This window comes from Capsicum annuum, chromosome 5 (assembly GCF_002878395.1).
Source record: "Capsicum annuum cultivar UCD-10X-F1 chromosome 5, UCD10Xv1.1, whole genome shotgun sequence".
NCBI classification, from domain to species: domain Eukaryota; kingdom Viridiplantae; phylum Streptophyta; class Magnoliopsida; order Solanales; family Solanaceae; genus Capsicum; species Capsicum annuum.
The window spans coordinates 195,769,500-195,794,288 of NC_061115.1; positions in this window are offsets into that span (position 1 = coordinate 195,769,500).

Consider the following 24,789-nt stretch of genomic DNA (forward strand, 5'->3'; position numbering starts at 1 on the left):
GATAACTGACTAAGTTCATGAGATCATGGAGATTTATTAAGTCATAAGACTATCTGAAGTCTAAGGATCATAGCTTGAATGAGAGTATCGTGAAAACAAGACATGACTCTAGGCACACAACTAATATTTTGGGTATGAGTACCCCCAGGACTTTATGGAAAGAAACTGACCAAGCATAACTTAGTTGAACATATAACTAACATCATAATCCATAATACATTTATAGAATCATTTCATCAAAACATATGATAGACATAACTTGTACATACATGGGTATTTCATGGTATCATGCTAGTTTGGCACTTTTCCTTCATCTAGGCATTTAATCAAACATATTGTAGGCATGGTACATATAAACATCATTGTACAATAATTAAACATCATGGATAAATTCTAATTTCATCATTCAAGAGTTTAGTAATAGGTTTGCATGAATCTATATCTTTAATAATTTGACCCACATAGAATTTATCACCCAACATGGAGTAGAATTCAATTTCTCATTATCCATATGAACAAGATTAGCCCAATCATGAAATTCATAATAAAATCCATAAACTTGAATTATTATTGGGATTCATGGACGAAAGGAGTCCATGATGAACACTATGCATACCTTAGTTTGTGATTTCATGAGGATTGACGGTGAAACCTTCTTGAATTCGAATCCCCAATTGAAAACCTAGATTGTTCTTGAGAGAAACTTGAGAGAAACTAATATATTTTGGGTGAAGAATAGCTAAATCACGTGTTATTGGGTTTAAATAGGGGTAGGAAATTGACCCTTTTAACCCTTGAATGCGTCTTTTAAAATTGTAAAAATTTCCCGAACTGGACCTTTTGCGTGACACAGTACTATAGCGTCGTGTCACTGGATTTTGACATTTGGGAAATTAAGGGATGGTCCGATGCGAGGCCATCGCGTTGCCACTTTCTTTGTGACCATGAAATTTGACGCGACGTAGGGGAAATCGCGTTGACACACTGGAAAACGGACAATTCTGAATTTGGATATTGGCGCGATGCACCATAATTGTGGACCCGAATTTGCCAAATGCCATTTTGTCTTATGGCGCAGTGCGCCACTGACTAATATGGTGCTGTTTTATGATTTGAACTTGAAATAGTCGTAACTTCTGACCCGGTTATCGGATTTGGGCGAATCTTGTATCGATGAAAAGCTTATTGAATTTTCCACATGACAAAAAGTGAAAATCTTGAAATTTCCTCATGGAATAACCATAATTTAATTTAGAAGCTAATACTAGACATTCTTTAGATGAAATTAGCTAGGAAAAAGTATGGGGTATTACATAAGGCCTCAAATAACTCTGAGCTATTAGACGAATCAAAATATCCCTTACTGATTGAGTTCTTGAAAAAGATATTGATATAGTCAACTTTAAATGATCATATCTTTCGTAATACTATGAGTTTTTTTTATCATGACTAACCAACAGATAGATAATTGAATTAGCTTTCCACCTATACAAATTTAGCCCTAAGCTGATATCAGGGTAAAAAGTTATTCCCATTTTACTAGAGAGTTGTTCGACTGCAGAGGGGCGATGGCTAGGTTGACGAACGGCCAAGCCAAGCCATCAAATTCAGGAAGTGAGCTAATTTTTATGCGATAAGCTAATGGATTGAGTGACAGTTAGTCACTAGTGTGACGGTCTGTCACCCAAAACCATTAACCACACTCGTTAAGTGACTTAATGTCAATTTTAATGAGATTTTTGGGTCATTTTTCACCTTTTTTAACCCTTAATTCCATCAACTTAAACAACATAACTCCTCATTCATCCTCAATATCAAAGTTAGGGTTTCTTTCAAGGTCATTTCCCAAGAATAAGATTCAGACCCTTCTTCAAGAAAACTCAAGAATCCAAGCGTTACTATTCAAGAACCTTCAACCCTCCTTTAAGCCTTAATTGCAGATTCAATATAAAAAATCATGCTACTACTACATGTTAAAAACTATTCCCTTGTTTAAGTCATGCATTGCAAGTGTTTGATTACCTAATAAATCTATTTCATACGTCAGATATCCCCCCCCCCCCCCCCCCATACAATTGGTATCAAAGCCGAGTAATTCAAAAAATATGGAAGTGAGATATATGTTAGAGTTATTAGAATTTACCTATAAATTATTAAATTAATTATGCGAAGACCATTTAAAAATAGAGAAGCTTTTAGAAAAATTAAAGAATCTTTAATTAGTAATTATTCAAAATATATAAGTCTAAATAAAACAAAAGAAAACCCACAAAGATTAGCCTACTTAATTACATTAATATCTAGTATTGAATCAAAATTAATAATCCATTTAAAATCTAGAAGAATGAAACACATATCACCTAATTATGATAAAATTAGATTTAGATATCCGCCAAGGTATTATAAATATAATTTAAAATGAATAAAGTACAACAATACAAAGAATTAAAACAAATTATTTCTGAAAAACGTAAAGAATTAAAAATAAGAATAAAAAGACTACATTATAATATATTTGCCGGAGTTAGTAAAAATTCAATAAATACACAAAAAGATGAAATATCAAAATTGGAATCACAAATAGATAGTTTAGAATATATATATATATATCAACATGAACTATTCACAATAAAATGAACAAAGAAGAATTTATAATAGATGAAAAAATATATAAAAACCACGAAGGATCAAAAATAAAAATAGTATTTTATAATCTAGGAAGAAGATATAAGAAAATAGGTGAACATTTATATCTAATGTTAGAAAAAGAAGAATTAAAATTAGAAGATAAATTGACAGCAATGGTAAGAATAGAAAGAGAAAATGAAGAAATAGATAGGAAAAAGGAAATAGAAAAAATAAAACAACAAACTACGGAAGAAATACGAAAAATAGAAGAAACTAAAAATAGTAGAATTGCTGAATTAGAAAAAGAACTACAAATGTTAAAAGAGCTGTATGAACAAAGACAAAAAGAAAAAAAAGAAAAAGATAGAGAACAGAAATTACTGAACGAAATAAATCAATTTAAGGAAAAATTGGAAATAAAAAACAAAGAATTAGAAATAAATAATATAGATGTTGAAGAGACAGAGACAGATAATTATGATTCCGAAGATAGTGAAACATATACAGAAATATTAACAAATACAAAAAATTTAGAAATCAATGAAAAACAAAAAGAAATTAATGAGGAAAACTTAGAAAGTACCCACACAGAAATAAATACTCTTAATAAAAAAGAAGATGAAAATATAATACCTAAAACAACAGAAATAAGAAAACCTATGTATTATAAGAATAAGTTTAAAAAATATAATGAATATGACAAATGGATACCAAAACAAATAATTAATAAAAATTATAACTTTATAGACCTAGACTGTGTAATAGATACAGAAAAAATAATACAATTATGGATATGATATATGACAAAATAATTATTAGATAATAATATAAATATAACAGATGCACCAGAATATATAGAAAGAACACTAATAGGATCAGTAAAACTATGGTTTTCAAATTTAACTGAAAATAGCAAAAAAGTATTAAGAACTAATAAACCTATAGAAGGAACATCTTCAACAACAACTAAACTAACCCCTATAGAATTATTAAAAAAATATGAAACAGCTATAAAAGATGAATTTGGTAGTACGACAACAATAGAAGAAGAACAAGATGAAGAAAGAATACAAATAGGAATTTAATGTTAAAATTAGCAATATGTAATATGTGTTATATAGATGAATATACTTGCGCATTTAAAGAATATTATTACAAAGGAGCATATAGTATAGAAGAAAGTAAAGAGATAAGAAAATTATATTTTACTAAATTACCCGAGCCATTTAGTTCAAAAATAATAAAAAGTTGGGAAGAAGCAAAAATAGTAGATACGTTAGGAGCAAGAATAAAATTTTTTACAACAATGGTATAGAAACTTATGTGAAAAATATAGAGAAGAATTAAAAATGGAAAAAACATTAATAAGAAATTTAACATGTTGCAACAATAAAATAGCACCCCAATTTGGATGTGAAGAAAGATATTAGAAGAAAAGAAAAAGACATAAGAAATATAAGAAATATAAAAAATCAAAATATAAATATAAGAAACCAAGAAAAAGATATTATGTAAAAAATTATAAATACAAAAGACCATATAGAAAGAAGAAATCTATAAAAGAATGTACTTGTTATAATTGTGGAAAGATAGGCCATTTAGCTAGAGATTGTAAATTACCTAAAAATCCAAAAAATAAACAAATATCAGAAATAAAAATAGATAATACAGAATATATGCAGATAGATTATATAGATTATGAATTAGAAAGTGAGGATAGTATATATGAAATTTCAAAAAACGAAATAGATAATGAAATAGATAGTGAAATAGATGAATCAAATGACTGAAGAAGATATGAAAATAATAACAAAGGAAAAATATTTAAATGATGAAGGAACGGAACAAAAAATAATATTTGATAGTAACATATTTGATGAAATAAAAGGAAAAGAATTAGATTTAAGTGTAGAGAAAATATTTAAAATACCAACAATAAAAAATATTTTTACTAGGAAAAAGGATGAATATTATGTAGTATGCCAAAAAGAACATGTAATAGACTGCAGATATGCAAAAGGCAAAGCTAGTATACCACTAGTAACAAAAAGAATAATTAATAAAGAGATAAATGATATAAAAAGTAAAGGAGATCCAATAAAGTATGTACACCTTGGAGGTACAGAGATACTAATAAAAGCATGTTTTAGAGAAGGAATAGATACACCAATAGAATTATATCTAGCATATGATAGAATTATAAAACCTATAGAAAAAAAGCATAATAACTGCCGTAAAAGGAAATCTAATATACCAAAAATTTAAATTTATAATAAGTGCAAATTATTCAGTAGCAGTAACAGATAGAAATATAGATAAATCACTCGTATTATATTGGAAAATATCAGGAATAGAATTAACCCCAGGAAGTAAAATATTTACAGCAAGATGCAAAAATCTATATGTATTAACAACAAAACATAAAATAACAGGAAAAAATAAGATTAACAAAATACGAATAGAAAGCCCATTCGAACAAATTGTAAAAACAATAATTATAATGATTATAGCTATAGAGACATAGATACAGAAGAAAATTTAGAAATAGTAAATGATAGAATAAGTACAACGAAAAGAATAGCTGATGAAAAACCAGAATCATCAAGCTCATCAAAAAGAACAAGTTATGAAACAAATTCAATAAGTAATTTAAACCAATATTACATAACAGGAAAAATAAATGAAAAAGAATATCTAATACTTTTGAATACAGGACAAGAAGAAAATTATATAGCAAAATATCTAGTAAAAAATGAAGAAATAAAGACTGATAATGATATGTGCCCAGATCTACTAAGAAGTTTAATAAATAGTAAAAATATAGCAGAAAAAGAAATAATAATAGGAGTTAGGAAAATAAAAATAGAATTCGAAGTAAAGGAAGAAATGCAAAAAGCAGATATAATATTAGGGATAAAATGGTTAGAACAAGTAAAACCATATAATATAGAACATACACAATTAACCTTAACATATAACAAAGAAAAGTTATTCTTAAAAAGATCCTTAACATGAAATGAAGATATATGTATTAATGAAGATAGTAATAGAAGGATATTACAGTAGATATTATACGCCTATGATGAATACAGGAGCAGAAGCTAATTTATGTAGATATAATTGCTTACCAGAAAGTAAATGGGATAAATTAAAAACACCAATAATAGTTAAAGGATTTAATAATGAAGGAAGCTTAATTACTTATAAAGCTAGGAATGTAAAAATACAAGTATGGGATAAGATATTAACAATAGAAGAAATTTATAATTATGAATTAACATCAAAAGATATACTTTTAGGAATGCCATTCTTAGATAAATTATACGCACATATAATAACTAAAACAGACTGGTGGTTTACAATACCATGTAAGCAGAAAGTACGAGCAAAAAGAGTTAATAATAAAATAAGAAAGAAAACTGATTGGATAAAAGGAAGTGAAAAAATTACACAAAAGTTAGAAAATATAAAAAATACTGAAGATACAATAGAACAAGTAGTATTTTTGATAAATAAAACAGAAATAACTATATTTTCAATAAATAAAATAGAAATAATTCAAAAAAAATTAGAACAATTATATAGTGAAGATCCATTAAAAGGATGGGAAAAACATAAAACTACTATAAAAAATGAATTAATAGATAAAAATAGCATAATAACCCAAAAACCATTAACATATAATTTTGACGATTTAAAAGAATTTAAAATGCACATAGATGAATTATTAGAAAAACAATATATACAAAAAAGTAATAGTAAACATAATAGTCCAGCATTTATAGTAAATAAACATAGCGAACAAAAAAGAGGAAAAAGTAGGATGGTAATTGATTATAGAAATTTAAATGCAAAAACTATAACATATAATTATCCAATACCAAATAAGATATTAAAAATAAGACAAATACAAGGATATAATTATTTTAGCAAATTCGATTGTTAATCAGGATTTTACCACCTAAAGCTAGAAGAAGAATCTAAAGAATTAACCGTATTTACGGTACTACAAGGATTTTATGAATGGATTGTATTACCATTTGGATATAAAAATGCACCAGGTAGATATCAACATTTTATGGATAATTATTTTAAACAATTATCTAATTGTATAGTATACATAGATGATATATTATCATATACAAAAACCAGAGAAGAACATTTAAAATTATTAGAACAGTTTACAGATATAATAGAAAAATTGGGAATAAGTCTAAGCGAAAAGAAAGCTGAAATTATGAAAAACCAGATAGAATTTTTAGGAATACAAATAGATAAAAGTGGAGTAAAAATACAACAACATATAGTACAAAAAATAATAAATTCGAAAGAAGAATTAGATACAAAAAAGAAAGTACAATCATTTTTAGGATTAGTAAACCAAGTAAGAGAATATATTCCAAAATTAGCAGAAACTTTAAAACCACTACAGAAAAAATCAAAAAAGGATGTAGAATATAACTATAATGAAGAAGATAAAAAACAAGTTCAAAAAATAAAATTTCATTGTAAAGAATTACCAAAATTACAATTTCCAGATGAAAATAGAAAATTTATATATATCGTAGAATCAAATGCTAGTGAATATAGTTACGGAGGAGTACTTAAATATCGATATGAAGCAGAAAAAATAGAACACCATTGTAGATACTACTCAGGTACGTTCAATGAGACAGAAATAAAATGAGAAATAAATAGGAAAGAATTATGTTCATTATATAAATGTTTATTAGCATTTGAGCCATATATTGTATATAACAAATTTATTGTACGAACAGATAATACACAGGTACGCTGGTGGTTAACAAAGAAAATACAAAATTCAGTTACAACAAAAGAGATTCGGAGACTAGTTTTGAATATATTAAATTTCACATTTACAATTGAAGTGATCAGTACTAACAAAAATGTTATTACAGATTACATATCAAGACAAAGCTACACAGACTGAAATAATAGAAGAAGATACTCTAGAAAAAATACTTAACACCCTAACTACGCTTTCAATGAAAGTGGACAGTATGGGTAATGAGATAGAAAAGCTAAAGACTAATGAAGATAAACTGAAGTCTATAGCTACAAATCAGCTAACTCAGTAGTGTGCAGAGCTATGTCGATCAGAAGACATTAAAGTTCCAGAGCTAGAAGGAGACGTTGGGACACTCCATAAAACCCATAACATTTATCAATCTACTTCTGCAGGTACAAGCAAAGGAGTTAATCGACCAAGATACCAGAATATGAATATGAATAAAATATTTGAAAAACCATTTACACCAAAAATACAAAAAGACCACTTGTTCATACCCCCTCAAGTTAGCACATATCGAGATAGCCTAAACCAAGATAAAAAAGTTTACAACTACACCGCCCAAAAATACATAGAAAATATCTACAGAGTACAAACTTTTCTAAACCATAACCCCAGAGCTACAAACATCAAAGAACCAAACACCAACTATATAACCAAAAAATTACAAGGATATAACAAACTAATTGCACTACCTAAAACTAACCCAAGCCTAGTAAAAACCTGTTTTGACTATGGACTATTAAACACCATATATATCCAAGACGGAGAAGAATTAACAGCTATGGAAGAATTATACAAGATATTCACCACCTACAAAAGGATAATGAAAGGAAATTTATTTTATATAAAGTGTTATACTGCACCGGCAGAGATACTATATGATGAAATAAAACCAGTTGTACAAGTTGTAAAGATAGGACTAACTAGAGATATGATCATACCAGAAGATATTACACAGCAACCGGAGATACCCAGAATTGAGATACCCGACTTCTACACAAATAAATGACTTATTGGACTAGCTACGATTATCCAAGAACTAGCAAATAATTATACTAATGGAAACCCAATATGGAACTATTATTCGAGAGATCATCAAATGATTTACTCTAACTCAAAAGAGCTACGACAAGCAAATATGGAAGATGTCAGACAATGGATAATGACATTACTCAACCCAGAAAAATAATCTACCGCAAGAGCAATTAAAAAGGATTTATTTCAGACGGACTACTGACAAGATATTGTAAAATAATTGAACACAAATATCCAGATCACCAATGTTCAAGGTGTAATGGAGAAGATAACATTATTCTAGAAGTACATCTAGAATAAAAGAAGACAAAATGCCAGCTGGAAAGATAAGATAAGAAGTAATAATGGAGATATAACAGATACGACAAAATCAACGGAGACAAGATATTGAATTATTGTTGAATTATTGTACAAAGTCTTTAGACTTTACGTAAAATTTGTAATAATTGTAGATTTTTAGGCTTGTAGGTTTGTAGAAAATTAAAGGCTAGTTAGTAGCCTCCTTTTTTGACTTTTTGTTAGCTTTTAGCATTTTAAAACGTGTAAAGATTGATTGTAGATTTTATTCTATAAATAAAGGAATCCGAAGGCATTGCAGAGGCAAGCCTTCATGCGTTGAAGCAAAAACTCTCTCCATTCCACAACAAATATTTTACTCAGTTAATTAAATAGACATATTTTAATGGAAAAAGCTATGGAGGAACAAACTTCAGAAATATCAAAACTACCCGAACAGGTATATTTATTTATGATTATGAATAGATAAATTCATAATTCCCAACAATCATGATATGATAAAATAAATTCATATTAGTTACTTTATAGTAGAATTATTCGAAAGAATAATAGTTAAGAAGTTTATTAACAAAGCGGAAACGGAGAAAGATCCCTAAGAACTATGCCATCCTAAAGGTGAAACCAATGAGGCAAGAAGCCGTGGCGGGGAGTAACCAGAGTAGAGACGCTATTTAAGGGAAAAAGTATCCAGATTACCAAGTTAATAGTGACCGAAGAACATATTATTTAAGAATAATCTAGTATATAGTAAGCTAAGATGACCATATTTTGTTATGTACATGGTTGAAGGGAATATTTTGAAAAAGCAATTTTATGAAAATGAATAATTATTTATCTGATGTGATGGTAGATAAATTTAAAATACTTATTTTGTATGCACTTAAAGATATAAAAGTAGTAGATATAAGAAAAATCATATTAGAAAAAGCATTTGGTAAATATTACATGACTAGAGTAAATTATATACCATACCTACCTAATTACTCTTACAAATACTTACCATGATAAATTACATAGAAATTTTAGAAAAAGATATAAGAAACATACAGTTACTAGAAAAACAGATAAAAATAAATATAGACAAATACATGGAAACTAAAGATAAAAAATAAATAGAATTTCTTAATAAAAATATGCAAGAACTACTAAGGCTAAAACAAACAACTACAAAATATTTTAATAAAACCAATTTTAAAATATAGATTATCTTAAAGTTTTAATCTTATATACACTTAAAGATATAGAAATAATAGATATTAAGAAAATAATATTAGAAAAAGTAATAGACTATGAAATTGAAACCATAAATTGGCTAGAACAGTTATACAAAGAAATTTACCCAGAAGGATATTATACATATTAAGAGATGTTAGTATATATTAGAAAAACTAGAGAAAATCAAGAAAATCTAAATAATGAAATTAATTATAGAAACCAAATTAGGAAAATAATGGAAAATCTAAAAGAAAAATTAATATGGATAGAAAAAACCTTAGAAAATTTAGAAAAAAGTACATGTGATAGTTTATATAATTTTAAAAACTCACTACGAGAAGAACAACACAAGATAATAAATAACATTGAAAATCTAGAATTAGATATACATTACAGTACAGTTAGGATAAATTATTATACAGAAATTTGTAACTCTGGAATTACTACAGGATAAAATAATAAACAAATTAATGAATATATCTTACGAAAAAAGTAAATCATTAAAAGATATTGAAACAAAATTTAAAAAATATCCACGCACAAAAACAAATAGATTCATTAGATACCTAATAAATCTATTTCATACGTCAGATACCCGCCCCTCCTACAATTGTATTATATGTTTACAATGAAATTACATGTTTACAATGAAATACCTCCTTGAAATATTATGAATCTAGACCATGTATTAAGTTTCCAAGAGCTTTGATAGAAAGAGTTCTTACACATTTAAAAGGTTAAGTATATTTATCTATACCTTGGTAATTTGATTTTAAGTTATGATTTCAGTTATTTTCACATGGAATGTATTATTGTGTGTTTTAAATATAGTGATTTCCATATCATGTTCATGTGAATTCATAATAAAACCCTCACTTTATGATTTGGTCATGTGATTGTGCTAACTTATCATGTTTAAAAGCACCCCATGTTAAAGTCTTGACCCCTACGTGTTTGATGAAATGCTGAAGTGAATAATTGTGAACAATGATTTCCTTTCATAGTTTCAAAGCTTTCATGTGTCCCCGTTGTTATTGTGATCGAGTCCTAGGGGTTATGAATACCCAAAATTTAGTTGTTTACTTAGTCTCAGTATTCTCAGAACGGTTTAGACACGTACGAGCATTATCAGTTATGTCAGTTATCATGTCAGTCAAACCTAGATTAGTTCAGTAATCCGAGTCAGTTCCTTCTTATGTTAAACTTAGTTCAGTCCCTTAATCAATCTCAATTCAGGTTGTATCAGATGGGGGCATTCCTGTTAGTATAGTGTTTGACCCATATTAGCAATCCCTGAGTTACAAAACTACGTAGCCAGCGTAGGTTTGAGATGTGTTCCTGCTAGTTTAGGATTGACATATATCTCTTGAGTCTTCTTGATAATTTAGGGTTGTCAAGATGTCTTCCTGCTAGTTTAGGGTTGACACAATCTTTGTTAGTAACCGTGGCACGGTACTAGCACCCTTCCAACTAGGGTCACAGGTTAGACCCCGATCAGCTCAGCTTTGGGGTATGTCGGTTAGATGATACCTCTCATAGTTTTAGTTTCAGTACTCAATTAAGAATTTAGTTTAGTTTTGATTGACCATAGCATATAGTTTATTAGTTATTCCGTTACCTGATTTCAGTATTTTAGTTCACAGACTATTTAAGAATTTGTTTTATGTTTGGTCATGCATTCTTAGTCTTTACTATTTACATGCATTGTTACTTGTACCTCATGCTATACATTCAATCAGTCATTACTTATACACATGAACCCATGCATATCAGCCTAACCTTATATAGCATACCAATACATTCAAAGTACTTATCGCATACTCGTTTCTTATGATATGACATGTTATATCATAGGTTCGAACGCTCGGATTCTTGATCGCACAAACACTTTCCAGTGCATCAGTAGCAGCAGTCGTGGTGTGTCCTTATCCTTTGAGGATGAGTTATCTTATATTTTGTTAAGTTAGTAGTTCAACTATTTAGTCAGTCGGGGTTAGTTGGGGGCTTGTCCCATCAACTCCACAGTCATACAGTTTAGAGACTTTCAGAATAGTACAGACAGTTAGTCAAATTTTAGTTGTTATTATCAGCCATGTTATCAAAATTGTCTATTTATTTTACACATATTATCATAACTATGATTTAAAACCTTATGACCTTTTTAGTTAAATTCAGCATATGATCTTTTGTTATAAGTTTTACCCAGTGCTCACAGCAGGTATCGGTATCATGGGTTAGCTTGTGGTCACTTATGACCGTAGGCTCCGTGTGGCTTCTAGGGTGTACTCTCGGGGCGTTACATTATGTCGGAATCATAACAATAATAAAGACAACTAATATACAAATAAGGCCTATAATATCAAATAAAGCCCCTACACTACCATCACAATAATAATAGTATCTCAAATCCATAATAACAAGCATATAAGCCCCACACGGGCAACATGGTTATTCTAATAATCTACAAATTCAAATTTCACAACAAATACCCAACCCATAGCATGTGGTACATGAATGTTTAACTGTCCTCCTCAATCTGAAGAAAGTTAAATCATAACCTACCTCGAATTGTTGAAACTCTAGCCCAGATCCTTCAACGTGGATCTTTTTCTTCACGAAGGGTATTGAAATGGATTAAATCTATTATAAATATACTTCATGTCAAAAGGAGTCCAACAATAACTATATTGGTTTTTTTTTTTTCGAATCCTAAAATAGTTTGTAAATTGATTTGAGATCGAAAAGGGTAAATCTAAAATTTCATTTAAGACTCATATTTCCATATCAAAAGGAGTTTAAATATGAAACCCAACTAATAAGGAGTTGAAATAGGACTTTAAATTAAAGAAAAATTATTTTTATAATTTATCGGGTCAAAGCCCCAAAATTCAAGTTTGAAATCAAACACATGAAATTGTTTGAAGATGAAATCAATAGAAATTGAGAAAAAACGGAGCTTAGAGATTACCCTTGGAAGATTGATGAAAACTGTCTTTGAAATTGTCAAAAATCGAGCACTCAAAGTCAAATAATAGCAAAAATGAGGTGTTGGATGAGAAAATAATTTAAAGTCTGCCCAGGTATAAAATAGGAGGAAAAACTCATATATTCAAGCTCACTAATGTTAAAAATCTGTAAAGTTATATGAGTCTATGCAAAATAGTCATGGATTATTCAAATAAAAAGATTAAGTTTCTTTTAAAAAATCCTTAAAAAGATGGAACTATAAAGAATTTGTTATTTCCAAACAATCATCCCTTAATATTTTCTAGCTATTATATCATTTATTATTGTAAAAAAACTTAAATACAAATTTTCAAAATCTTGGATGAAAATGGTAAAAAAAAAACATTACATGAGTTTCACCAAAACAGTAAGAAACTTATACGTGTAGAATAAAAACATAAATCAGTGAATAAATATTATATAACGTATACACACTAATTATATTCATTTTTTATTATAACAGGTTAAAACTTGAGCGTGAATAACAAAAAAATATTATCATATTTTAACCAAAAATTTTAGAAAATCGATAAATGGATATATCTTATAATTACTACATAAGGTGTACTCATTACTTATAGCATATAATAATTATACACTATGTACACAAGGTAAATATTGTCTAATCATACTACACAATGTGTAATTAGTGTGTAATATATGCACATTAATTATATACCTACTGTAAAATGATTATACACTGATTACACAGTGTGTAAATAACTTATTTTCTCCACTTTTCATCTTCTTTTAATATTTACGTTGATTACATAAGTAACAACTAAAGTTCCAAATATTCCAATTTTGAAGTCAAAACTCATCTCTTAATGAAGAAGCTTGTGATAATTATGAATAATTTCTATTGATTCAATTACCATCCATTTATTGAACTTGCTTCTCAACTATTTTGATCTTTAATCTTATTCGTGGAAATTCCTCTATTGAAGAACAATTGATTTTCTGAGAAAGAAAAAAGAACAAAAAGAGGAGAAGAAAATTACGAGGGGTGGGTGGGTGGGGGGTGGAGGGGAGGGGGTGTATGGTGGGAAGAGGGAATTGAGACAGAGAAAGAATTATTAATATTGATATGGAGAGATATATGCTACCTAATTAAAAGGATTTGTATTTATCCTTTTATATAAATGAACGACTAGAATAAAAATAAATTATTAATTAGTTTGGATATTAATAGTAAACATGAGTGGAAGCTGATTATAATGGAATTATCATAATAAAGTATGACAATTTTTAGTTTAAAATTTATAAGACATCTATTTGGCTTAATTTACCCTATAAAATACCCTTTGCGAACACAAGCCCGACGCTGTGTATGCAAAGACCAACCCAACTCAAATCTTGTGATTGTGGTCGGACCATCGCGATCGCAATGTAGACTGACTCGAGCCCAGACCAAATAACCCTTCGCAGATGTGGTTGTAATGACCTGAATTTGGGAATTTCTATTTTTATATGTTTCGAACATTTTGCCCTTTTGCGTTGTTTCTACACGTTGAATTTTATATCATGTTTACACGAAATTGTTGTTGTTATTAAACCCTACACATTTGAATTGTGTTTTTCGCTGATTTAAGCCTTAATTGGAGATTTAGTATAAAAAATCATGCTACTACTACATGTTTAAAATTGTTTCCTTGCTTAAGACATGCATTGTAAGTGTTTGATGAAATGCCTAAATGATTGAGTTTTGAACAACGACTACTTAGTAAATATTTACAATGAATTACCTCCATGAAACTCTTATAAATCTCGACCATGTATTACGTTTCCAAGAGCATTGTTAGAAAGAGCACTTACTCATTTGAAAGGTTAAGTATGTTTATCTATACCTTGGTAATTTTATTTCAAGTTATGATTTCAATTGTTTTCACGTGGAATATTTTATAGTATGTTTTAAATATCATGGTTTCCATATCATGTTCATGCGAATTCAAAATAAAACAATAACGATCCGAGTTGGGGCCCTGGCCGCAACGAGCATCCCGAACCCTAAAGGCCCGGGCGCCCCTTTCAATCTGGCAATCATGAACACCATTCATATACAACAAGGAAAAATGTGGAAAGTAAACAAATAAAATCATCGTCATGAGTTCAATCTAACAATATGGAAAGAAATCCATAAACATCAAGAAAACATCTACTTCAGTTTGCAACATCTCTAATACATCAGAAATTAACAACTTGTCTGGAACTGTGACAAGGCCCCGCGTCGGACCTAAAACTAAAATAAAATAACAATGTTCTAAGAACAGGCCTTCTGAAATAAAGAAGGATGCACACTTCTGTCTGATAAATCTATGGCTAAGCGGGGCCTCTGGTGTAATACCTCGGGAAATTTTGTGTGTAAACGTGTTGGGTTCTATCTTCTAGAATGAATTATAAATTTTTCGTGAGGAATGTCTTAGATTATGACCCACCATTGGGTAGAGTATCAAATAATATTTCCAATGATATGTGGATCATCCAAAACAGACACCCGAGCGACGAGTTATGAACATTCCGATCGAACCGTGAATAGTAGTGAACAGTAAAACATGCAGGAAAAAGTACTGAGGCCTGGCGTATTTTTCCTCCAACTTTAAATGATCATAAATCCTTGTACATAATGATCTGGGTTATTTACTATATATCAACGGAAAGTTCTGCGAGTCCTATTTCCAATGAAATTGGTTTCATCCAATTTGTCTATTGGAGCAAAAAGTTATGGTCGATCTACTTCAGCCTATCAAAAGTAAATTTTTTGGTCAACTTCAAATAATCATAACTCCTCGTAAACAATAATATGGGTGATATACTATATATCAATGGAAATATATGAGAGTCCTCTTTCTAATGAAATTGGTTTCATCCAATTTGAATATCGGAGTAAAACGTTATGATTGATCTACTTCAGAATATCAAAACATTCAACCAAAGGACAGATTCGAGAATTTTTTTATTTTTAGAGACGTTTTGGTCATTCCCGCTCACCCAAAATCTATCCAAACCCTATATTAAAGCCTATTAGAAGCTTTATATGTTATATTTCATCAAATTTCCTCAAAAAGAAAACACTAAGCTCCTACATCCAACTTCAAGAACCTCTAAAGTTCACCATTAATTCTGCAAATTTATTCAAGATTCTAAGTTCCTAGTTCAAGAACCCCAAAAACCATCATTCAAAGGCACGATTAACATCTCAAAAATGGGTATCAATCTAAAGTTCATCATTCAAGGTATGTGGGGTTTTTCAACAAGAACTCTCTTTTGTTCTTGTGCCCAAAAGTAATTTTCCTTACAAAGGCATGATTTTTATTTGATTTTTACGAATTTGAAGCATGAACCCATATCTTATGATGATTATTATGAAATCTTGATTTTTATGATTTTGAAAGATGAATTTACATGTGTGGAGATATAAAGCACGAATCTTGAACGATATTTATTATGATTTTGATATTTGGGTCGTGAATCCCCATTGAAAATTGTGTTTTTTTGAGAAAGTGTGTGTTATAAGCACGTTGATGTTGAATATTTGAGATATTTTGAATGATTTATCCTTTTGGTCTTAATGGAGTTTTTTTGAACTCGAGTGTGAAAGAAATCCACAACGTGGTTGATTTTAATAGATGGGAAGCATGATGGCTCCCGATGTATATTTATATATTACTGAAATTATTTTGTTATGGATTGTCTTTGAAATGATCTGAGCTAAGTACGGAAGAAATCTTTAGCACCGAGTTGGAGGTATAAAGCGACCTTACTTTCCTAGAACTACGTGCCCCTGTAGGAGTAGGCCTAAGGCTGATTTATATAGTGATCACTAGTTTGTGTGGATTTGAAATCCATAGTCCTACTCCGATGGCAAGGATAGGACGGATCTCCCCAACGTCGGTTATACGTTGGACTCCATGTAGCTCATATGGTTTATGTCGGTTATAGGATCTCCTAGTGTGTGTGTGTTTTCTTGTGTTTATGGTGAATGGTGAAGTAATTTGAAAGTGGAATTGTGAAAGTTATTCTTTCAAAAGATTTAAATGATATTTACATTATGAGAATTGATATTCTTGATGAACTGAAAGTTATTGACAAATTATATGATGACTCATATGTGTTATTGTACTTATTTCATCCTCTCATGATTATGATGATTTTCTTCGGGCTATGTGAGCCTTTCATACATCTTGCATATTTATTATAAATATTTATGATGATGATGTTTATACAACTGCATACACCTCCATATACTTGGTTCCTTTCTACAGTACTGACCCACATCTTCGGATATGGGCTGTATTTTCTTAGAATGTAGGTTTAGGTGCTCAGTTATAGGTTCAACAGTGATCTTTGGGCATGCTATTCTACATCCTTTGTTGTGATGAGTCCTAATGTTTTGAGGACGTGGTGTCTGATGTTGGTTTCATGGAATTATTTACATTTGATAACTGAGTATGAGTTAGTTGAGGCATGTCTCAATGGCTTGCTGGTTTTATTGATTTTCTTAGAGGCTTGTCAGACTATTATAGATGTTGGGAGTTGAATAATAAGTCGTATTTTATTCTCTTGTTGTCAGACTAGTATAGGTACTGGCCCAAGCTGTTACTGCAAATGTTTATGACAACCCGACCCCGGCTCCACAGTAATAGGGAGGTGATTCAGATACTGTCAGGATCCGTGACTTAATGCGGATGAATCCGTCAGAATTATATGGGTCCAAGTATGATGAGGATCCACAGTTGTTTTTAGAGGAGGTGCGGAAGATTACTCAGGTGATGCATGTATCTGAGGAACATAGTGTAGAGTTGGTTGCATATAGGTTGAAAGACCTTGCTTATGACTGGGTTGTTGCTTAGAGGAAAGGTAGAGCTGTCCCTACAACTTGGCAAGAGTTCCAGGATGCATTCCTGGATAAGTTTTTCCCTTTGGAGAAGAAGAAGGAGAAGGTGGAAGAGTTTATGAACCTACGACAGGGCTCTATTACTATTAGGGAGTACTGTCTAAAGTTCAATCAGTTGGCCAAGTATGCTCCAGACTTAGTGGCTGATAATCGGGCTAGTGTGAGTAAGTTTGTGACTTGAATGTCTAGTTATGTGGTTAAGGAGTGTAGGTCTGCTATGCTAAATAGAGAGATGAATATTTCTAGGCTGATGACTCATGCCCAATAGATTGAGGCAGACAAGATTAAGGAGAGAGATAGAATGAGAGGGAATAAGAGAGCTAGGTCCGAGCAGCACGGACAGGGTCAGACTAGATCACAGGGAGGGAGTCGCCCTCAGTATCAGGATCGTTTGTCTATGCCTGCACCGTTATCTGCTAGTACTCCCGTGCCTAGAGGTAGGTAGGAGAAAGGTAGCAGGTAATATACTTCAACGTCCCAGTACAGTACTAGTAGTAAGCCAAATCATCCTCTGTGTCCTAAGTGTGGTAGGGCTCATTCGGGAGAGTATTGGGGTAAAAAGAGAGGTTGTTTCCGGTGTGGTGACATAGGTCACAGAGTTAGAGATTGTCCATAGGATGGACAAGGGCGTCGTGACTATCGCCCTCAGGCCTAGACTAACTCTGTTAGTGCTCCAGTTCCAGCGACTCACCCAGCCCCAGCTCAGGGCAGCTCTTCTAGCAACGCTGACGGGCAACGCCAGAATAGATTCTATGCTTCACAGGTATGCTTCGTATATTTTAAGTTGATGTCTATGCTTTGTTGGATCCTAGATCCAGTTTCTCATATGTTACACCTTTGATTTCTGTGAATTTTGAAATGAGTTCTGAGGTTATTCCTGAGCCTATCCTTGTTTCTACCCCAGTGGGTGATTCGATTGTTGCCCTGAAAGTGTATAAAAAGTGTCTTGTTACCGTTCTTTATAGAGTCTAGTTGGCTGATCTGATTGAGTTAGACATGGTAGATTTTGATGTGATTCTAGGTATGGACTGGCTGTATTCTTCTTATGCCTCTATTGATTGTCGGACTCGAGTGGTCAAGTTTCAGTTTCCGGGTGCATCCGTGTTTGAATGGTCTGGGAATTTTTTGGCACCCAAGAGTCATTTTATCTGTTACCTCAAAGCTAGAAAGCTTATTTCCAAGTGGTGTATTTGCCATTTGGTTAGAGTCAAAGACACTAAGTTTGAGACTCCAACTCTCCAATCTGTTAACATCGTCAATGAGTTTTCTGATGTCTTTCTGGATGATCCCCCAGGGATACCTCCTGATAGAGAGATAGAGTTCGGGATTGATCTTCTTCTTGATACTCAGCCCATTATAATTTCTCCTTACTGTATGGCCCCTGCAGAACTTAAGGAGTTGAAAGAGCAACTCAAAGATCTACTAGATACGGGTTTCACAAGGCCCAGTGTTTCTCCTTGGGGTGCTCCTGTGTTGTTTGTGAGAAAGAAAGATGGCTCTTTCCGTATCTGCATTGATTACCGCCAACTAAATAAAGTCACCATGAAAAATAAGTACCCCTTCCGAGAATAAATGATTTGTTTTACCAATTGCAAGGTGCAAGTTATTTCTCAAAGATAGACCTTCGTTCCGGCTATCATCAACTCAAAGTTAGGGAGTGTGACATCCCAAAAACTATTTTCCGAACTTGTTATAGCCATTTTGAGTTTCTTGTTATATCTTTCGGGTTAACAATGCCCCAGGATCTTTCATGGACCTCATAAATCGAGTGTTCAGACCATATCTGGATATGTTTGTCATAGTGTTCATCGATGATATACTGGTGTACTTTCGTAGTAAGGATGAACATTCTGATCATCTCCAAACTGTCTTGCAAACCCTTAGAGATCACAAGTTGTTTGCCAAGTTTAGTAAGTGTGAGTTTTGGCTAAGGTCAGTTGCTTTTCTGGGTTATATCATTTCTTCCAAGGGTATCAGAGTTGATCCCCAAAAGACCGAAGCTGTTAGAAATTGGCCTAGACCTGTTTCTCCGACTGATATCTGAAGTTTCTTGGGTTTAGCTGGATATTACCACCGTTTTATTGAGGGTTTCTCCTTTATAGCGTCTCCTATAACTCAGTTGACCTAAAAGAAAGTGAAGTTCTTGTGGTCCGAATCTTGTTAGAAGAGTTTTCAGGAGTTGAAGACTCGACTTACTTCAGCCCCTGTTTTGACTTTGCCTGATAGTGTTGATGGTTTTGTGGTGTACTGTGATGCTTTGAGAGTTGGGTTGGGTTGCGTATTGATGCAGAAGGGTAAGGTGATATCTTATGCTTCTAGACAGTTAAAACCCTACGAGAAAATTGCCCCACCCATGACCCTGAGTTGGCTTCTGTTATGTTTGCTTTGAAAATCTGGAGACACTATTTGTATGGTGTCTATGTTGATGTTTTCACTGATCATAAGTCTACAGTATGTGTTTACCCAGAGAGAATTGAATCTTAGGCAGAGACGATGGTTAGAATTATTAAAGAACTATGATATGAGTGTGCTGTACCATTCGGGCAAGGCGAATGTTGTGGAGGATGCCTTAAGTAGAGTGTCTATGGGTAGTGTTCGCATGTGGTAAAAGGTAAGAAAGAGTTTACTCGTGATGTACATCATTTTGCTAGATTGGGGGTTAGGTTGTTTGACTCTGCTGAAGGTAATATAGGGGTTCAAAGTAGTTCCGAATCCTCCTTGGTTTCGAAAGTGAAGGAAAAGCAATACTTAGATACTAGTTTAGTCAGACTGAAGGAGTCAGTCAAGGACCAAAAATTAGAGGTTTTCTCCCAATGGGGAGATTGTGTGTTGAGATTTCAGGGTAGATTGTGTGTCCCGAATGTTGATGATCTGAGACAGAGGATTATGGCTGAAGCACACGGGGCGCGATATTCTATTCATCTTGGTGCCACCAAGATGTACCGAGACTTGCGGGAAATCTATTGGTGGAGTGGCATAAAGAAAGATATAGAAGCATTTGTAGCTTAGTATGCAACATACCAACAGGTTAATGTTGAACACCAAAGACCTGGTGGTATGATGCAAGATTTTAGTATTCCCACCTAGAAGTGGGAAGAGATAAATATGGACTTCATAATTGGTTTACCTCCTTCCCGACGCCATCATGATTGCATTTGGGTTGTGGTTGATAGGTTGACTAAGTCTGCTCATTTCTTGCCTGTTCATACTTCATATACTGCTGAGGATTACGCAAGATTGTATATCCGATAGCTAGTCAGACTGCATGGAGTTCCCTTGTCTATCATTTTGGATAGGGGTACTCAGTTCATTTCATAATTTTAGAAAGATTTTCAGAAGGGTCTTGGTACCCAAGTGCTTTTGAGTTCTTCTTTTCATCCATAGACCGATGGTCAGGTTGAGCGGACCATCCAGACCTTAGAGAATATGTTGAGAGCTTGTGCACTTGACTTTAAGGGAAGTTGGGATGATTACTTACCATTGATAGAGTTTGCTTACAATAACAGTTTGCACTCTAGTATTGGCATGGCTCCGTTTGAAGCCTTATATGGGAGGAAGTGTAGATCACCCACAGGTTGGTTTGAGGTGGGTGAAGCGGCTGTGAGTGGTCCTAATTCGGTATTTGAGGCAATGGAAAAATTCAAGTTGATTAGGGAAAGGTTGAAAACTGTGCAGAGTGGTCAGAAGTCATATGCAGATGTTAGAAAGAGAGACCTTGAGTTTGAAGTTGGTGACCTAGTGTATCTGAAAATTTCACCCATTAGAGGGGTGAAAGATTCGGTTTGCCATGTTGGTAAGGTAGCTTATGAGGTCAAGTTGCTTTCCGATTTGTCCTCTGTTCATCCAATATTCAATGTCTCCATGCTTAGAAATCATATTAGCGATGTTGTGGTAGTGGATTCCTCTATGAGTGCTGACATTCAAGAAAATCTTTCTTTTGATAAGATTTCTGTTGAGATTCTTGATTTTAGTGTCCGAAGACTAAGGAACAAAGAAGTTCCCATGGTCAAGGTGTTGTGGCAAAACCAATCTGTTGAGGGTGCAACTTGGGAAGCTGAGGTGGATATGCATTCCAAGTACCCGCACCTATTTTTCGTGAACTCCGATCAAGCCAAAGGTACCGTCTTTCCTAAATCATGCACTTTTGATAAAAGTTGCAGCAGTTCAGTTGTCATTTATTATGTGTTAAGCTGTAGTTTCTTGAATTTATGCATTCTATGTTGCATTCGGAGTTAGAAACAATATGGTGATGAGTCTAACCAATGGTTTCAGCTGTATGCTCTATTCCCTAGCTAATCTTGGCATGTATAGCATCATTCGAGGATGAATGTTTCCAAGGGGGGATAATGTAATACCCCGGGAAATTTTTTGTTGAAATTTTGTGCGTAAACGTGTTAGGTTCTATTTTCTAGAATGAATTACAAATTTTTCATGCGGAATGTCTTAGAATATGACTAACCATTGTGTAGAGTATCGAATAATCTTTCCAACGATATGTGGATCATCCAAAATGGACACCCAAGCGAGGAGTTATGAACATTCCGATCGAACCGTGAATAGTAGTGAACAGTAAAACGTGCAGGAAAAAGTATTGAGGCCTGGCGTATTTTTCCTCCAACTTTAAACAATCATAACTCCTTGTACATAATGATCTGGGTGATCTACTATATATCAACGGAAATCTCTTCGAGTTCTCTTTCCAATGAAATTCATTTCATCCAATTTCTCTATCGGAACAAAAAGTTATGGTCGATCTACTTCAGCCTATCAAAAGGGAATTTTTGGGTCAAATTCAAATGATCATAACTCCTCGTACACAATAATCTGGGTGAGATACTATATATCAACGGAAAGATATGAGAGTTCTCTTTCTAATGAAATTGGTTTCATCCAATTTGGATATCGGAGTAAGACGTTATGGTTGATCTACTTCAGACTATCAGAACAGTCCACCAAAGAACAAATTCGAGGATTTTTTTTATTTTTAGGGGCGTTTTGATCATTACCCCTCACCCAAAATCCGTCTTAAACCCTATATTAAAGCCTATTAGAAGCATTATGTGTTATATTTCATCAAATTTCCTCAAAAAGAAAACCCTAAGCTCCTACATTCAACTTCAAGAACCTCCAAAGATCACCATTTATTCTGCAAATTTATTCAAGATTCCAAGTTCCTAGTTCAAGAACTCCAAGAACCATCATTCAAAGGCACGATTAACATCTCAAAAATGAGTATCGATCTAAAGTTCATCATTGAAGGTATGTGGGGTTTTTCAACAAGAACTCTCTTTCGTTTTTGTGCTCAAAAGTAATTTTCTTTACAAAGGCATGATTTTTATTTGATTTTTACGAATTTGAAGCACGAACCCATATCTTATGATGATTATTATAAAATCTTAATGTTTATGATTTTGAAAGATGAATTTACATGTGTGGAGATATAAAGCATGAACCTTGAACGATATTTATCATGATTTTGATATTTGGGTCGTGAATCCCCATTGGAAATTGTGTTTTTTTGAGAAAGTGTGTGTTATAAGCACGTTGATATTAAATATTTGAGATATTCTGAATGATTTTACCTTTTGGTCTTAATGGAGTATTTTTAAACTCGAGTGTAAAAGAAATCCACAAAGTGGTTGATTTTGATAGATGGGAAGCATGATGGCTCCCGATGTATATTTATATATTACTGAAATTGTTTTGTTGTGGATTATCTTTGAAATGATCTGAGCTATGTCCGGGAGAAATCTTTAGCACCGAGTGGAAGGTATAAAGCGACCTTACTTCCCTAGAACTACGTGCCCCCGTAGGAGTGAGCCTGAGGCTGATCTATATAGTGATCACTAGTTTGTATGGATTTGATATCGATAGTCCTACTCCAATGGAAAAGATAGGACGGCTCTCCCCAACGTGGGTTGTACGGTTGACTCAATGTAGCTCACATGGTTTATGTCTGTTATAGGATCTCCCAGTGTGTATGTGTTTCCTTGTGTCTATGGTGAATGGTGAAGTGATTTGAAAGTGGAATTGTGAAAGTTATTCTTTCGAAAGATTTAAATGATATTTACATAATGAGAGTTGATATTCTTGATGACCTGAAAGTGATTGACAAATTATATGATGACTCACATGTGTTATTGTACTTATTTCATCCTCTCATGATTATGTTGATTTTCTTCGGGCTATGTGAGTCTTTCATACATCCTGCATATTTTTTATAAATACTTATGATGATGATGTTTATACAACTGCATATACCCCCATATACTCGGTTCCTTTCCATGGTACTAACCCACATCTTCAGATGTGGGCTGCATTTTCTCGGAATGTAGGTTCAGGTGCTCAGTTCCAGTTTTGACAGTGATTCTTCGGGCATACTGTTCTACATCCTCTGTTGTGGTGAGTCCTCATTTTCCGAGGACGCGATGTCTGATGTTGTTTTCATAAAATTATTTACATTTGATAACTGAGTATGAGTCAGTTGGGGCATGTATCAATGGCTCGCTGGTTTTATTGATTTTCTTAGAGGCTTGTCAGAATAGTATAGATGTTGGGAGTTGAGTAGTAAGTCGTATTTTGTTATCATTTTGAAATTCTTTTATTCTTGGATGATGATTACTCTGTTGATATTTGAGGGTTATTTATGAAAACCCCGTTTATTTATGTGGAACTCAATGAAAATGGCTCAAAGGGTTAGTTGGGACTACTCGTAGCCTCAAGCATCGTGTGACGCTCCGGGACCCGTTTTTTGGGGCGCTATATCTGGACTGAGCCTCAGACCTTAAAATATAGAGGGTCAATACAAACGTACTGGTATGCAGAGCAATCCAAAATAATGTATTTATATAGAACATAAGTGAGATAAATTCATAAAACATTTTACAAATTATATATGAAA